The 19,269-nt window shown below is 35.6% G+C and overlaps 1 long non-coding RNA gene across 1 annotated transcript in view; it reads right to left on the bottom strand.

Annotated features, from left to right (window-relative positions):
- Window positions 1-2,700: 2,700 nt before the first annotated feature.
- Window positions 2,701-19,269, bottom strand: part of LOC126957038 (uncharacterized) — a 60,881-nt gene continuing 44,312 nt past the window's right edge. Inside the window, exons 4-5 of the long non-coding RNA XR_007726632.1 lie at window positions 11,728-11,901; window positions 2,701-3,224 (exon numbers count right to left, since the gene is read on the bottom strand). This is a non-coding gene — a long non-coding RNA (uncharacterized LOC126957038). The remainder of the gene's footprint in view (window positions 3,225-11,727; window positions 11,902-19,269) is intronic.

Below are 19,269 nucleotides of genomic sequence, written 5' to 3'. Positions count from 1 at the left end.
ACATATTGGAGCTACTCAACAAATGTTAGCATTGTTTCTGAAGCAGAAAGGTAGCATGCTAAGTTTTTCCTTTAAAAATTGCTGCGTTTTCAGCAGGATGGAGCAGGAGACACAGAAGAGCCATAGGGATGCTTTTGATAATCAAGGTGAAAATTATATGGCTCTGAAGTGGAGCAGTGTTGGGCGTGAGTGAATGTGGAGTTGAAGTAAAGAGAGGGGAATACTTTAATTCAACTTTTCTGGTTTAATTTATTCACTTAAAGAGGAATTGCATGAGCAGAAGTAGGTTTGGAGGTAACAATAGTAGCTGCGCGTATACAGCTCTTACTAATTTCAGGAATATAGTGACTACTACAGAAGTATAACTACTGTATGGTCATCAAAAGTAGCATATATGATAACTGCCATCTCTATCTTACAAATAAGGAAAGTGGGATATAGCGAGATACGTTTACTGGCCCAAGGTCTCACAACTGATAAGTGGCAGAGCTGAGACATAAACCTGACAGAAATGTTCCATTTATCATGTCGTTAATCATTCTATTGCATAATTACAAAAATCTTACGAAATATGTAGATCAGATGAGGCAATGTTCTGGGTCTTTCTACTAGAATATTGAAAATATTAGTCTTAGTTTCCTCACCTATAAATTGTGATTATAAGGCTAATTGAAAATTTTCTTTCATTTCTAAGATTCCATTAACTTTACGTTAATAATGGTGAAGAAGAAAGTCAGTGATATACAGAGTTAGCAGCAGAGTCTAATTGGGAATACAAATTTTAAAATCCAATTATTTTTCTATATTAAGGGCTAGATGTAATGGGATTTTAAAATTATTATTCAGCTTTGTTTTGTTCACAGAAAATGTTACAGCACATATGCAAGAAAGCATTGCGGTGAGCTTGTTCTTCTCTCCATCTCTGTTCGTCTTCCTTATCCTTGAACCTTTATCTCATTGCATCCAGCCACCTTTTGTACAAAACATCCCCGCACAAAAATAAAAAGGTAGCATAGTTATTTAACTATGAAAGTACTTTTTAAAAGAGCACAGTAAAATAAAATTAAATAAATATCTTGTGAAATATATTATGGAATACAGTTGTACATGGCTACTCCACTACCAATCTGTTCATTAATACCTCTCTCTCTTTTTTACTCTTTGTTATTCATATTTGGGAAGGAAAAATTAAGAATAAGAGGGAAAAGGAGACTGCAGAAAAAAACATGAAGCCAGCTGTAGGAGAAAAAGCTAAGAGACAAAAGAGAAAACAGAAACAAAGTAGAGAAGAAGAAGAAAATGAATCAGAAATAATGAAAATACAGAGGGAGTGACAAAAGGAATGCTGATTTATGAGAAACTGTATGCCACATTAAATTAAAATCCTTAAACAAGAAAATACACACAGTTTTAAAGGTTTCTTTTTTTTAAAAAAAAATAGGTGGTTATGTGGCTATTTTATCTACTGGCTTTTGATGTTAAGAATTTTAATACCATTTCTTGAGCACCACGTATTCTGTACCATTTGTACATGAGTAATTAATGAAAGTGCTGTTGTTGCCATCTTAGTATTCATCTAAGTGTATACAAGATTATTATGCAAATAAGATGTAAATGAATCAATTCTGACTTAAGAGACTCTAGGTGACTCAGGGCTATCAAATTCACTAAGGGCAGGCAGTTAGGAAACATGAAAGCAGCAGTAACTACTGAATGTGTTATTAAAGAGACTGGCGTGATGGTGATTTGACTGGCCTGGATGCTGTTCAAGGAGGGGCTCTTTTCCAGATGTAATGCTGGCTGTAATGTTACCTAAACCTATAGTTAATTTATCTTCTTCCATCAAGATCCAAATCACACATAATATAATTGCCTTTGTAAGTACACTATTCATCATGACTAATGATGCAAAGATGAACTGGATGGCCAAAGGTCTGATACACTTATCTTTTACAGAATAAAAGAAAAGAACATCTCATTTTTTCATAATATACAAGTCTCCAAAAGGTAGAAATACTTTTAATTCTTTAACTAGTTGGGTTTTAATCAGTATACCCTGGCCATTTCTAATTTTAAAAATACATTGAATTTCAGCAAAATATACCAATTCAAAAATATTTTTTCTACAAGATAATGTTGGAAGTGATGGTTAGGCCACCCCCAGTATGCCTAATTCCTTATGCCCTCATGTATTATGGAACACTTTTTACGTGTCAGGCGGTAATTTATGTTCTTGGAATACAAATATGACAATGAACAACAGGGGTGAGTCCTTGCCCACACAGAACAATAAATGAACAAACAAAAAAGTAAATAAGCCCGGGTGCAGTGGCTCACACCTGTAATCCTAGCACTCTGGAAGGCCGAGGCAGGCAGATCACGAGGTCAAGAGATCGAGACCATCCTGCCCAACATTGTGAAACCCCGTCTCTACTACAAATACAAAAATGAGCTGGGCGTGGTGGCGTGCACCTGTAGTCCCAGCTACTTGGGAGGCTGAGGCAGGAGAATTGCTTGAATCTGGGAGGCAGAGGCTGCAGTGAGCTGAGATCGCGCCACTGAACTCCAGCCTGGCGACAGAGCAAGACTCCGTCAAAAAAACAAAAAACAACAAAAACAACAACAACAACAACAACAAAAAAAAACAAGTAAATACACAGCCTTGCCTTAGTTGCTATGAAAACGTATATATGCTCAACAAGGAGGAGGTGAAGTAACAGGAAATAGTTTCAGGTAGGTATCCCACTCTAGGTTCTGTGACATACTAAGCAGGTGCTGAGACAGAGTTCAGAGTTCAAAATTTTTATTTGTTTTTAATGCTGTGAAGTAAAAGGAAGAGAAGAAAAAATGAATAGTGGAAGGAGTCAAGCTGTGATGCAGGCAAGACACACCTTCTGAGAACCCACTGTGGAGCTCTGGAGCAGGTATTGCTCATTAATGCCCCTGTGGCTCATTAATGCCCCTGTGGGTTGAAAATTATCAGTCCTTTTTATCTCCACCTCACTCAGTGGATGAATGTAGACTGCTATAGGAAGGGCATGACTTTGAATGGGCCATTTCTGCAAAGGAGGCAAACCTTGAAGTTGCTGACAGACCAAGGTTTTCCGCTGATTGTACTTCCAACAGCTCAGCAGCATGTTCTTCCCTGGAATGGTATCTCGGTGGCACAGTTTTATGTCTACCACAATAGGATCACCAGGGAATGCTTTTTTCTGAACAGAAACCTGAATGAAATACAGAAATAAACTTTGCTAACATATAAAAATATATAGCTACACTCTAGACTCTAAAAAAGCTTTTAATAATCTATTTTACCATTCTTTAATTGTATTAAGCAACAACTTTTTTTATAATAATATCTGAAGGAAATGAGAGATAGGCAGTGAATAAAGAGATCAGGAAAGGGGTTCTGGGAGCCTGGGAAGTGATGAGAAGGACAGAAGTACAAGAAAGAGGAGAGAGGATAAGAGTGTATTGGACACAATGATCTAAATATCCATTGAGCCAACATTTCCTAATAATTGAAGGTGCCTCGTGGCAAAGACAGCCAGGTGGCCATGTTTAGTACTAGGCCACCCTAAACCCACCTTGGCATAGCTGTTTGGAGCCAGCACAGATACTTCACCCGGGGAAAACTAGCTCACACAGGCTGGACAGCACGTATGACTTGGCATGTCATAGAACTATAGCATTTTTTTTTTAATTCAAAGAAAACAAACCAAAACACTACTTATTTGAAAAAATCTTTGTTGATTTATTCTATCTTACTTGATGTGCATTATTTAACTTCACAGTGAGATGAAAAAATTCAGCCAAACTACTCATAAATGTGAGAATATAATTTCATATAATTCACTATTTTCATATAAACCTAAGTAATCTACTGTAAGCAATGAAAGGGAAGAGTAGTTGAAGCATTTTAAAGAAAAGAAGAGACACTAAGAACACCAAAAGCGAGAACCAGCAATATTTAGGAATAAAAATATCTGTACAAATCTACTTTCTAGATGAGCAGTTTTTGAATGTGTTTTAGAACATGCATAGGTAAGCCTATACATTTCAAATTATATATTCACAGACAAATCATTTTTCTAGGATCTTAGAATGTGACAAGATAGAAAAACAAAAGGAAACAGCAGTATATTATAACAAATATCTAGTAATATAAACCTCAGGCTGCTTCACAGCCCACCATTATCCTTATTTATGCCAACAGTTAATAAGAAAAGTATTTTATTTGCAATATTACGTGTCTGTGGGAAAGTCATGAAGCTGATGGAGACCTACCAAGCGCAATAGCCCTGCCCAGAATTCACAGATGACAGAATAATAAAGGATGCTGAATTTCATTAGGTGCCTGATATTTAGTAAGCGACACAATTATCATTCATTTTCTTTCCATCAATATTTATCAAAGGAGAAAAAAAGTTGATATTTTACTATTTCCAAAGATCTATTTCCTAAGCAATTAGCCTTTTTAAAATAACCAATTAAATTTGTTTTTTTTTAAAAAAACAAAAAACAAAAAAAGCACAAAAATGTGGTGTTGAATTTTTACTTATGTCTTTTTTTGTATACAGTAATTAATGATAACAAAATGTTTAAGTTCTACCCAAAGGGAGTTATGCTTGAAAAGTATAAGACAATTTACTTTACTTAGGTAACACCCTTATTTGAGCTGCGTTATATGAGAATTTTAAAAATATAACTTTTTTCCTCAATACATTAGGGTATAAACAATTAAAAAGATGAAAGTCAGAGACATTTTCAAAAGTACGTTGAGCTTGGTTTAGCTGCTGAAGGGTAGCAGATATACAGACACGAAGTCTTCAATATTTATTTTGATGTTGTCTGGGAACATCTACTGAGCATGGCAGCCCACTGTCTTTAGATCTGGCTTCAATCTTTAGCAGTGCAGAAAAGGCAGGAAAAGACTAGGCTAGAAGTGGGCTGGCATTGACAGAACTGACCGTCTCAACTCTTAGTCCAAGTCCAGTGTCAAAATATATGACAATATGCAGAACAACCCAGACAAAAAGTTACCAAGTAGGTGAAGTCCCATGATAAAGTATGAGAGTATCTCAGGGGGTGCCTGAGAAAGTGAGGGCTGCAATGGTTGAGGTGATACTTAGGTAATCATGTCAGCAGAAAGGTCCTTATCACTGTGCCACAATCCCACTCACTAGCAAGTTCTCCTCAGACCTATCTGTGGTTATAGGTGTGAGGAAAGCTACTGAAATAAAAGCTTGGGAGAGGAAGCATAGATCAAGCATAATTATGTGATATGAGGCACCAGGTGTGAGCTCCTCTCTGGGACTAGGAAGAAAAACAATTGGTCTGACTATGTGAACTATCTTCAAACGTACTCAGTACTTCCCTATGTCAAATCAAACAATGCTTTTTATTTGGTCATAACTTATCTCTCTTTTTTCTTCCCTTCAAAATATCTCATTTAATGAAACTGAATTAACCCAATTTTTACTCACCAATATCAACAGTACCCAGATAACTCTCAGATCAAATGGTTTCATTTCAGTCCTCACCCTGAAACATATATCCCTGTAGAATACTTCCACTTTTTTGAAATCAGCTCTCACTTCTTTTCCTTCTTTCTCTCCCTTAAATCCTGGGAAAGGGCAGGAAAGAGGAAGAGAACTGCAAGATGGGTAGATTTTTTACAATCCATCCCAAGAGGGAGAAAAGAGGAGCTCTGAGGTTACATGAAAGCCAGGTTTTGAGAATTATCTAGACTCGTCATTGTATTTAGCGGACTAAAACTATTCTTGAAAATAAAAAAAAATGACCACAGTCATTTTTATAATAAGGAATTATGTAGAGAAGGATCTGTTGAAGATGTTATACTAGTGGTTAGGAAATAGCTCTTTGTGAGAGTTTTAAAGGGCAGTGAAAAGAAAGGATCAAGCTATTTTCTGCTTATGAGTAATGAAGTCTAGGATTTTGACATGGATAATTATACTAATGAGTATCAACATGTTATCTTCAGCCCCCAACTCATTTAAGACTCACACTTCCAGTTTCTATTGAGTATCTTCACTTGTTAGTCAGGCACCAGGTTATTTTCAGGCATCTTAACCAAGCATACTCAAACCAAATTTGTACCTATCAAACATGTTTATTTTCCTATATTCTTTCTCAGTAATAAGGACATTATAATTCATCCAGCCTAACATGTTAGACATCTCAAATCAATTCTGACTTCTACTTCTCTCATGAGTCTGACATTTAATTCTTCAAGTACTTTGTCCTGTCTCCTGAAAAAATTTCACTTCTTTTCTTTGTATTTCTTCATGTCCAATCCATTGACTAAATTCTAACCATCAAAATCTTTTGTCTAGACTTTTGAAATACTCCTTTATCCATCTTACTGTCTCCAATGTCATATTTTAGCTGCTCTCCCAAACTACCTCCAGTTTCTCATTTGTAAAACAAATATGATTACTGCATCTTCCTTTGTCTATGTACACTGCACATGATCTTTCCTCAAATAGAATCATATCTTCTGCTAGAGAACTTTCAGGATCATTCAAGAATAACTCATCAGTTTCTGTGTCATAGCAGGATAAGTTCCCAACTCTTTTTCTTGATCCCATCACTTTGCACGAACATGAATTACAACGTGAATCACTATGAATTGTGATTATGCATTATTACTTCCCTCCTCCCTCCAGAGGCTGAGTGCCTTAAGTGTAGGGGCATTTTTCAGTCATTTTTTATTGTCCAAATGCCTGGTTGTTGGATGAATTATCCCAATGATGGGCTACCATATGTGATGCTAGACATTTGACTCAAACTAGGGTTAAATCCTAGGAATTAAAGGTAAAGCTAACCCTTTAGTTTTGAGCCCAATATCAAAATATAATCCTTGATAGAAATGGATGTATGAGGTAGGTGAGGGAGATGAGGGAGTCAAAGGCTGGAAACCAGACTTCGTAAGTACTAGGATTCAGCAAAGCTAAAAGCCATTCATTCATTTCAGTCTTGTTTCTCTTCTTTCAATATTTTATCCCTGTGGTTACTTAGAACTAGAGTTATTTGTTTAACACATTGTTAAGATATCATCATAATTCACTATTTTTTGTTTGATTGTTCAAACATCCTTACAGTTTTTTAATAGAAGTCATTTGCATTATAACATTGTTGCTCTGCTTTAGTACTTACTCAATTCTTCAGATTGTTGAAGAATGAAGTATTACATGAATGTTCAATAAGATTAAACAGTCAGTATGGACTGAGGAGCTGAACACATCTATGTTTAGAAATTGAATGAGGACTGCATCAAGAGAAGATTGTCTACAAAATGCAATGATTCTGCTTATTATTGGAACACAAATGTATTTGCTTTTTATAACTCTTATAGCTTTCTTTTACAATATCTACATGAGAAAAGCTTATTTACTAGAGCTGTCAACTAGAATGAAGTATTGTATTTGGAGGAGAGAAAGTGAGAGAAAAAGATAGCATGTAGTTATCTATGTATCTATATCTATTTATGTGTCTTATACATAAGAAGCTTTAGTGAATATATGGATCCCTGTGTGTTAGTCCGTTTTCATACTGCTATAAAGATACTACTGACTGGGTGCAGTGACTCACGCCTATAATCCCAGCACTTTGGGAGGCAGAGGCAGATGGATCACCTAAGGTCAGGAGTTTGAGAGCAGCCTGACCAACATGGTGAAACCCCATCTCTACTGAAAATACAAAAATTAGTGGGGCATGGTGGCATGTGCTTGTAGTCCCAGCTACTCAGAAGGTTGAGACAGCAGAATTGTTTGAACCCAAGAGGCAGAGGTTGCAGTGAGCCAATATCATGCCACTGCACTCCAGCCTGGGTAACAGCGAGACTCTGTCTCAAGAAAAAAAAAAAAAAAAGATACTACCTATGACTGGGTGATGTATAAAGGAAAGAGATTTAATTGACTCACAGTTCTGCATGGCTGGGGGGGCCTCAGGAAATTTACGATGAAGGTGAAGGGGAAGCAAGGCACATCTTCAAAAGACGGCAGGAGAGAGAGAGCACAGGGGAAACTGCCACTTTTAAACCATCATAGGGGAGATGGCCCCCACGAGCCAATCACCTCCCACTAGGTCCCTCCCTGGACGTGTGGAGATTACAGTTCAAGATGAGATTTGGGTGGGGACATAGCCAAACCATAGCACCTTGATTAAACAATTAGCCCCCAAACTAGGGATCATGTAGCAATATAATTTCCGATGTATGATTAACTAATCATCTCTAAGAATTTTTGTCATAATTTAGAAATTTCCTTTTTATGGTAAAAATTCAACATGTATTTGTGATTTTAAAACAACCTCTCAGTAGATTATGAATAAAAGGAAAATATCTTTATTTTTTATTTTTATTTATTTATTTATTTATTTAAGGCAGGGTATCCCTCTGTCATGTGACAGGATCATGGCTCACTGTACCCATAACTTCCCGGGATCAAGCAAGTCTCCTGCTCAGCTTCTGGAGTAGCTGGGGCTACAGGCATGTGCTAAGTTTTGAATTCTTTTTGTAAAGACAAGGTTTCACTATGTTGCCCAGGCTGGTCTTGAACTGCTGGGCTGCTGGGCTCAAGCAGTCTGCCTGCCTCAGCCTCCCACAGGCATGAGCCACTGTGCCTGGCCCAAAATTTCTTATTTTTTTTCTTAGAATTTTTATATTGACAAATGAAACTGTTTAAATTGACAAATGAAACAACAAGTTATTTTGAAGTCTATATACACTGTGGAAAGACTTAAGTATAGCTAACTAGCATGTATTACCTCTCATAATTAAGATTTTTGTGATGCAAAGACTTTATATCCACTCTCAGCATTTTTCAAGAGTATAATTTATTGTTAGCTATGGTCACCATGTTGTACGATAGCTCTCTTGAATTGAATCCTTTTTCCTAACTGAAATTTTGTATCCTTTGACCAGCTTCTCTCCCCTGCCCCCACCAACCACCCCAACTCCTGGTAACTATCATTCTACTCTCCAATCTATACTAATGTCCTAATAGATAGGATATCTCCAAATGACATATGATGGCAACAGCGATTGATGCATGGAGCAAAATGCAGGGCACTCTACCTTGAAAAATGATACTGTTTTAAATTATAGTAGCAACTGCAATGCTGTAGATGTAGGGTTAGTTAACAATTGTAACCTAAACAGATATATATCCTTAACACCAATAATTTCACTTCTACACATTAACCATTTGAGAAAAGAGATTCTGTCTCCATGTCTCCCAAAATGCCTAACACAGTAGTAAAAAAGATAAATATGTAATGACTGGTTATCTGTTAAAATTATGTAAAATTTTTGAGGAGGCACAAACAAGAACCTACTTCTTTCTTGGGTATTGCAATTTTCTCTTCCCTCCATTTTCTATTACTGTAAACATAGTCATCTTTATTACTTATTTAGAATATGTGACTGTTATGTTATCATTGCACAGACCTTTTCCTTATTATCAATCTTCTTTTGAAGCATTACATGGAAGAACAGGAATAGTCTGAGCTTCACAGTTCAAGATTTCAACAATCAGTTCTGTTTGCCTGATTTACAGGATGAAGGTGACAATAAGAGAAAGTGATCATAATAGTCAATGTTTAATACATATTTAATATATATAGTATATATTTAGATTTAACAACTGCTTAAATCTATTAGCTGTATATCACCTAACCATTTCTATTCCTTCCTTTCACTCTTCATTTCCTATTCTTTCTTAATTCCAATTTTCCTACAACACACACACACATATACACACATACACACATGCACCCACTATCCACAAGACCATCACGCCTGGGGATTTTGGAAATACAGAGCCTAATAAAATTCAGCAACAAAGATGATTCAAATTCATAACTTAAAAATTATCAGGTACAGAAATATATGAGCTGAGATGAAGAAAAGCTAAAATATTGTGAGAAGTGGAATATCTTTCACAAAAGACCTTCTAGGAAGATCATATGGTACTGTTCTGCAAATCTTTCCTTTTACAATATTGAATGTTTTAATGTGAGCTTTACTGATTCAGTTTCAAATCTTATCACTAATCCTGACCTTAAGCAAAGCTGTAAAGATGGTGAAATTAATTTTTGACATTTCCTATTCTGCATTCAGTGATCTTCTCCTTCCTTTGAGGGTCTAACAACCTCCTACCACTTTCTGCTTTTGCCCATTACAACCCAGATTTTCACCTTTTGCACCTGGAGCAGGCCTGGCCTTCCACAATGTTCTATGGGCTATGAAATTCAGTTTCCGCTATTATCGGTGTGTTCTATTATTTCATGTATTTTCTAATAGCCTTAAAGGTTACTTTGAATAGGCCTGGAATTTCTAACACTATTAAATACTATAGCAGGCATATAGTATTACCAAGGAAAGTAAAGCAAGACATGGAACAAACCTGAATGATGAAAACTGAGATAAACTGGAGGCAGGGACTATGTCCATAATAGACATCCATTATTCAACGGTAGCCAAATGTTATCATGTGGGAATGAAGGCCTAGTGTTGCAAGATTTTAGATTTTTCAAGAGGAACCAGAAATGTGGATCTTCATATAAAAATTTCAATATTCATAAAGCACCATAAAAGTGAAAAAAAAACTTATAAATCAGAATTTAGACTATGTTGACATTAACTTGCTACCTCTGTGATAAGCAATTTTAGAATAAGATTTTATTCTTGTTTAATTCTTCTTTTCAGAGATACTTAGTGTAGTAGGAGAATCCAACCCTTAAAAATAGGTCAGGTATGGTGTCTCACACCTATAATCCTAGCACTTTGTGAGGACAAGGTAGGTGGATTGCTTGAGCCTAGGAGTTTGAAAGCAGCCTGGGCAACAGAATGAGATCCTATCTCTACAAAAAATACAGAAATTACCCAGCTGTAGTGGCCTGCACTAGTAGTCCCAGCTATTTAGGACGCTGAGGTGGGAGAAAACTTGAGCCAAGAAGGTCAAGTCTGCAGTGAGCCATGATCATGCTACTGCACTCCAGGCTGGGCAAGAGAGCAAGACCCTGCCTCAAATAATAATAATAGTAGTAATAATAACAATTTTGTGATGGGTGATAAAAATCAGGGGCAAAATGTCATGGGAGCACAGAGATGGGAGAGGGGACTTTCACAAGCCTAGAATGTTCTCAGGGAGTATGTCCCAGAGAATATGAATCTCAAATGAAAGTAGGCCTTTACCAGAGAGAAAGAAAACAAAGGGTATTCCAGAGAGTTGTGTGCGGGAAGATGCAGATGTAAGAAACAGCAGCATTTACTTGGGGAAAAAATAGTTTAAGTTCTGTTCCCAGATAAGTGGAATTATATCAGATACAGTTTTTGAGGAGAGGCTATTTGGGGTAGGAGGACCCCTTGAGTTCTTATTAATAGCTTTAAAATGTGAAAACATCTTACTGCACATTCGGCACATGTACCCCAGAACTTAAAGTATAATAAAAAAAAATTAAAAAAAAAAAAAAAAAGAATGTGAACACACCTCTATTTCTCTCTCCAGGTAATTTTAACATGACCTTGCTACTCCCTTGGATGAAAGAATCATCACAAAGTTTTACAACAAATTTTATGGTTATGGAAGTTTTGTATTTACATTTGGAAGATGACGTTTGCCAGTAGCAGATATTTTAATTAAAAATATTTTCCTTACTATTCCAACATTTCTAATGTTTTAAAAAGTACATTTATCTTACAGGTTCATATGAGATAATTGAAAACATGGTGATCTCAGACACAGCAGCACACATGTGAGGAAATGTAGTAAAGTCAGTCACATTGGAATACCTTCAAAATCTTCAGTAAAATATGGTTGACGTTGACGAATGATTCATTCTCCCTATGGAGCTGTCCTCAGAGGCTAAAAATAGCTATAAATAGGACAATCCAGATAAAATCATGTTGTATCATGTGTCATATCAAGAGTAATATATACAAGTGAAAAATATTGTGAAAATAGTAGAGGTGGAGGACACATATGTTAATAAAGGGGTTTAGAGATAAAAGCATGGATAAATAAATATGGCATAGGTATTTTGAGCCAGACTTTTCAATGACCATAACATATTCTATATTTATATATTCATGTATTTTTGCATGTATACGAACTATTCACATTCCAAGAAGCTGTTGCAAAAGTGTACAAAAATGTCACTAAGAAAAACAAGATTTATCAGGTAATTGAAGTGTTTGCCATTACTTTTAATTACTTTTAAGGGTGAACACGGCAGTCACTCTTGCACCAACTTTTAATTACTTTTAATGGCGAACACCGCAATCCCTTTTGCACTAACCTAATATGTGGCCTCAGGTAATATGCCTGTAATTAGCTTGTTGGTTTTATTTGAAACAACTATTGTGTAGCAATTGGAAAGTCGTTAGCAGGACTCTTTTGTCACATTCATTTTATGCAGGATAACCTTGAGTCTACTCTGTTATATACCTATTTGCAAGAAAAGTCAGTTTAGTTCATCTGTCTCTTTTCCCATGTTCCCCCACCATGTTCTTATTTCATGAATGTATTTTGAGTGTGTTTACTTAGCCTGTAGATTTCTATTTTGTGTGGATTTTTTTTCATGGCATTTTCAGCTGATAATGTTGATTAAATTTATTCATATTCTTAACCTAATCCAAGCATGCTGATCAATATTTCTGAACAGAATTGAGTGTGAAACACCAGATAAGAGGAGTAAATGCACACTCATTGATGTTTCTTTGCAGTGAAAATTATTTTAAGATGTGGAATGATTTGTGTATGCAGATGTGTGTCTCGTGAGATATGATGATATAATCAATATGTTCCATTGAGGACAAAGTCATAAGGCTAAATGGTTTCAGCTGGGCTGTAAAGGAAAGCAAGTGAGAGTATCATTATTTTGAGGAAAATGCATGTGAGTTTATCTAGATAATGACAGTTTGTACTGTAGCAACATTCCTAGATGAAATCTCTGTATACCAGAGGTTTCCTCTAAAGCTTCATCTTTACTTATGTAATTAGGTGAGGGTGAGGCAAGTGTTAGGTGGGCCACTAGAAAGAAACTTCTGTGAGATTCTTCATTATGCTTCTGTTAGTCTAGAATTGTCACACTTGTTGAGTTCCATAGTTTTTATTTATTCACAAATGTCAAGAACAGGAAAAACCAAGCCAGATTCATAGAGCTTAACAAGGAAGAAGATAAAACAGCAAAAGTTGAAAATGAAATGTAGATGATGACACATAAAATTAAGGCATCATTGATTCATTTTTCAAATAATTTTTAAAAAGTCTTTCTTTTGTGAAAATCCAAAGAAAAAGTTCCTGGATACAGCGGGGGAAAGAAAATGGCATTTTCTTGATATCCTTCATCTCAGCCAAGAAAAAAATCTTATGTTAAAAATGAGTGGTTGCGTTAAAAACTTTCTTTTTCTGAGAGTCTTTAACATTATCAGAATAAATTATCATTCTGTATCAAATTCAAATGAAATTTATCTGGAACATTTAATGTAGGCGATATGGCTTGGCTCTGTGTCCCTGTGCAAATCTCATGTTGAATTGTAACTCCCAGTGTTGGGAAGGAACCTGGTGGGAGGTGGTTGGGTCATGGGGGTGGATTTCCCCCATGCTGTTCTCATGATAGTGAGTTCTTACAAGATCTGATGGTTTAAAAGTATGTGGCTGCATAGTATTCCATGGTGTATATGTGCCACATTTTCTTAATCCAATCTGTCACTGATGGACATTTGGGTTGATTCCAAGTCTTTGCTATTGTGAATAGTGCTGCAATAAACATACGTGTGCATGTGTCTTTATAGCAGCATAATTTATAATCCTTTGGGTATATACCCAGTAATGGGATGGCTGGGTCATATGGTACATCTAGTTCTAGATCCTTGAGGAATCGCCATACATATACACCATGGAATACTATGCAGCCATAAAAAAGGATGAGTTTGAGTCCTTTGTAGGGACTTGGATGCAGCTGGAATCCATCATTCTTAGCAAACTATCACAAGAACAGAAAACCAAACACCGCATGTTCTCACTCATAGGTGGGAACTGAACAATGAGATCACTTGGACTCGGGAAGGGGAACATCACACACCGGGGCCTATCATGGGGAGGGGGGAGGGGGGAGGGATTGCACGGGGAGTTATACCTGATGTAAATGACGAGTTGATGGGTACAGCACAGCAACATGGCACAAGTATACATATGTAACAAACCTGCACGTTATGCACATGTACCCTACAACTTAAAGTATAATAATAATAAATAAATTTAAAAAAAAAAAGTATGTGGCACTTTCTCTCTCTCTCTCTCTCTGTCTAGCATGTGAAGAAGGTGCTTGTTTCCCCTTTACCTTCCATTATGATTCTGAGTTTCCTGAGATCTCGCAGTCATGCTTCCTGTTAAGCCTTTGGAACTGTGAATCAAGTAAACTTTTCTTCGTAAATTACCCAGTCTCAGGTAATTCTTTATAGCAGTCTGAGAATGAACTAATACAGTAGGACTATCACTTCAAAATATGTAAGACACAGAGAATAATGTAGTTTGAACTAACTTTTGCAGATGTGAGGTGTTCTTTCCTCTTTTAATTACTAGACAAAACATTTGAATGAATCTTAGATGTATTCAGATGGATGAAATCACTTTTCTACCAATCTATCCCCAAGGCCATCATGAACTACCAGTTAGGAAAATCATATTCTGTGCATTTCTATTCTTTTAGCTTTTTCATTCTATAATTTATACTCTATTCCAGTGTTTATAGCTTTTTGGGTTGTGTATATTTTGGGGGCAATATTACTTACGGATAAGAAAATGGAGGCAAGAGGACTTTATCGATTATTCTTATTTTAAAGTGCAAGTTGCATTGTAAACAGATCTCAAAGTGCTGTGTGAAGTAGATTGGAGTCACAAGTAGTACTATTAAAACTTATGAATAGCCTAATGTTGTAGCTGCAGTTGAAATTTGAACAAGTAATTGTGAATGTGATATAAAATGAGACTGATCAGCCAATAACCACAGAATCACTGTTTTAAGTTCAAGGTCAAAGTCACTTCAGACATGTAGCACAATCTTTTTGAACAGACTTGAGTGTGTAATAAGTGGAATAAATGTTTACCTAATAATTTACCTCTGCAATATAAGTTATTCTAAGGTATGAAATGTTCCTTGAGCATTTTCGTGTTCTCTGAGGTTGTGATGGAATAACTTATTCATTCTGTTGAAGATCAATTGCTAAAGCTGCATAATTTCAGCTAGAAATGAAGGAAAGGAAGAAGCAATTGCATCATGCTTACAAAGGCAAATGTCAGTTACATTGAGTAATAATGACTTACACATTCCAATGAAACCTCTGTGGCCCAGCATCTCCAAAAGTAAATAAGTGCCTTGAAGAAAGTAAGATATAAACCTAATGGTCTGCTAGGCAAGCTCTGATCTAAGGCCTTTCATTTTGTATATCTATTATCCCAGGCATTTATCTTACTAACAGGACTGTAAGTATTGATTTATGCAGAAGGTGTCAGACATAGGAGCTCACATCTTTGGTCTGAATATGGTTTTTAATAATATATCTATCACGGCAGCTTTTTAAAGTTAAGTTATTTCAGGATATAGAAAACCTTTGAAGAAAAAAAAGTGACACATGGAGAAATTGTTTTCTTCTCATTTCCAAGGATTGACATTTCTCTCCTTCCTTCCTTCCTTCCTTTTTTTCTTTCTTTTTTCTTTTTTTTTTTTTTTTTTTTTCTTTTTTTGAGGCGGATTCTCACTCTGTCACCCAGGCTGGAGTGCAGTGGTATGATCATAGCTCTCCACAGCCTCGACCTCCTGGTTTCAAGGAATCATTCCCACCTCAACCTCCAGAGTAGCTGGGACCACAGGCACATGCTACCATGCCCAGATTGCCATTTTTTAATGCAATGTTTATAAAAAGTGTTTTCCAAGTCTATAATCTATGTGATATAAATGGCATTTACCCACTTTATAATCCACAAATATCATTTTTCTCATTTGAGAAAATCCATAATTATGAACATTGTGGCCAAATAATTGGCACCATGCTATTTACATTTGCTGTCTCTAAGTTTTATAACGTATTTTTATTTATTGATCTTGATTATTTTATTTAATGATTCTTCTATACTTAATGAGATGCCTTCTAGTTCTAATATTCTAGATCTGGATAAACAAATACATATTAATCATATTCACATCTTTTATAATTCTATAAACTTTGATTCCTCCAACCCTACGTTCATTCTTATCTCTAAGTTTTTGTCTCTTTAAATCACATATCTTAAAAAGCCCATTCTTCTTTGTATAGTTGTTCTTTTCTTTCTATACTGTTATTTCTTTCCTAAGGTATGGCATACAGAAGTGCATTCAGTACACTAATTTCAATAAATTATATTTTATTCAAGGATAAGAATAAACTTACTAATTTTTCTTTTAACTACATTCTCAATAATAAGCCTTATTGTTCTGTTGGCCTCATGTTTTTCAGAAAGTATTCTTAGGAATGATTCTACAAGAGGAATGCATTTTCCTCACAGTATAGAATGTATGTATGTGGGTATTGTGTGTGTGTGTGTAATTTTTATTTTTCAAATGCATTATTATACTAGTTCATTCAGATACTTAGCGTCTACTCATATGCCAATTTATACATAAGACTCAGTTGTAGCCTATACTCCTCCACCAGACATTTCATTATCTTTAAATATTTAGTGCTATTTGAAAGTCTTGAAGTTTCCCTACTGACTTTCTTTCATAGTGAAGATGTTCAGGTAGGTCTTGGCAGATCACCAAGTAGGTTATATCTTATGTATTAGTCAGGGTTCTCCAGAGAAACAAAACCAATTGAATATACAGAAAGAAAGAGTGATTTATGGTAAGTAATCGGCTCACATGATTATAGATGTTGGCAAACCCAAAATCTGCAGAGCCAATGTCCTGGTTGGTAATGGAAATTGGAAAGCTGCTGTAGAACCAGGAAGAACTGATGTTCCAGTCTGAAGATCATCAGGCAGGAGAATTTTCTCACTCAAGAAATTGTAGCCTTTTCGTCTATGTAGGCCTTCAACTGATTACACAAGGCCCTCCCACAATATGAAGGGCAATCTGCTTTGCTCTGTCTGAAGACTTAAACGTTAATCTCATTTAAAAATACTCTCACAGAAACACCCAGAATAATGTTTGTCCAACTCTCTGGGCACCTGTGGCCAGACACTGTCACATCATGGTATCTGTTTTTCATTTTTGAAAGGGGCCTATCTCTCCCTAGCCTTTGTTTTCTGTCTACGAGTTATTCCCTCCTTAAAGAGTTTGTTCTTCCCACTTCATACTGATCAATTGCTTTTAATACCCTTAATTACATACTTTTGTATAATTTAAATTCTAAATAAATTATATTAACTGTTTCTCATATAAATAATGTCAAATAATTCTAAAGTTAATAGAAAAAATTTCCCTTGAAAAAATACCATATTGCCTTTCCACTAAATTTCTATGCATATTTAAGTGTAAAATAATCTTGCCTTTTATTGTAATTCCAGTCAGATATGGTAGTGCAATTTAACAGGTTGTACTTTTCAGGGTCTTTTCTGGGTGCAAATCACATTAGCTATGAGCTTGTTTCAGTTGTTCAGCAGAATATGGATTTGAATGTTATTTCTTGACAACTGAGCTGAATAATTACTTACTTTAGCCATGACATTGTTTATATGTAAATTCTAGATTGCTAATTAGATCTAGAACAGTTGTTCCTAAACAAATCAATCATCAAAATCACATGGAAACTTAGGAAAAATACAATTGCAGGCCCCCAAATCCATACTTTTAAAGTATTACTTTTCTAATTCTAATTACAAGCCATTGATGAAGAGAATATTTGGATTTACAAAGTACTTTTATTAATTCTCTGTTCTTTTTTATTTTTTACAATTATGTGTAGCTAGATATTTAGCTAACTTTTTCATAATAAAAATCAAAATAAAGAATCCATTGATTCTCTTTGCTGAATTCTATTTCAAAGGTCAGCTTTTCAACTACCATCATTGTATAGTCCTGGTGATTCTCAAGCTGGCATCTTACTGTTGATTTATTTATTTGTTTTTTAGAGATGGAGTTTCATTCTTCTTACCCAGGCTGGAGTGCAATGGCGCGATCTTGGCTCACTGCAACCTTCGTCTCCCAGGTTCAAGCAATTCTCTTGCCTCAGCCTCCTGAGTAGCTAAGATTACAGGCAAGCGCCGCCACACGTAGCTAGTTTTGTATTTTAAGTAGAGATGGGGTTTCTCCACCATCTCTGACTCCATGGGGTCAGGTTGGTCTCCAACTCCCGACCTCATGTGATCTGCCTGCCTCAGCCTCCCAAAGTACAGGGATTACAGGCATGAGCCACCACTCCCAGCTGTTGATTGATTGATTTTTTAAGCTTTTATTATTTTCTTTGGAATACAAAGCACAGTATTCCTTAAAGTCTTGTTTTTTTTTTTTTTTTTTTTTTAGCTAGTCTTACAGGGTTTTTTTGCACTTGATTTACCTTATTTAATAGATTTTCTTGTTTTGTTCCTTTACCAATTGTACCTTTAAAAAATGCCATCTCCTTTTCCTCACCCACAATGACCTCTTTTGCTTTGCCAGTTAGCCATACAGAGTTTTTGTTTGAACACCTGGGTTTCTTGATCCTTGGCACATATTTTGCCTGGGCTTCTAATAAGGTGTTTTAAACAGCTTCCAGGTTTCTGGTAGATTATTTGCTTTTTTTTTTCCCCAACTCCCTTGCATTTTATTCTAACATTCACATTTTGATGTAGGTCTCTTTTCTAAAAGTGAGTTAGCATGTGTTCTATGTTTCTTGGCTTTTCCACCCTCAGTAGAAAGTGAAACTTAATCATATACTAATCACTAATATATAATGATTTGTGTAATTCCTGATTCACTTCCTGTCTTTTATGCAGAACTTGGTGTATTTCCTTTCCATGTGAATTCCAGAATTACTTAATCTAAGAAGCAGTTATTTATTCTCCCAAAAATGTATTCCTCATACCTATCCTTAATGAGAAAAATCTACGAATCCAGATGTGAATAATTAAAACTCTTATTTGATTACCGTCTGTACTGATTTCGAGTATTCTTACCTAGTGTCAATATTCTTAGCATATATATTATATTATGTGTATTGCATATTATACATACTAGCATACATATAGCATATAATATATGCTAAGAATATATATATATAATACA

Source organism: Macaca thibetana, chromosome 6 (genome assembly GCF_024542745.1).
Source record: "Macaca thibetana thibetana isolate TM-01 chromosome 6, ASM2454274v1, whole genome shotgun sequence".
NCBI classification, from domain to species: domain Eukaryota; kingdom Metazoa; phylum Chordata; class Mammalia; order Primates; family Cercopithecidae; genus Macaca; species Macaca thibetana.
Note: the sequence above shows the minus strand (reverse complement) of the source record. Positions and strands in the feature narration are given on the sequence as shown.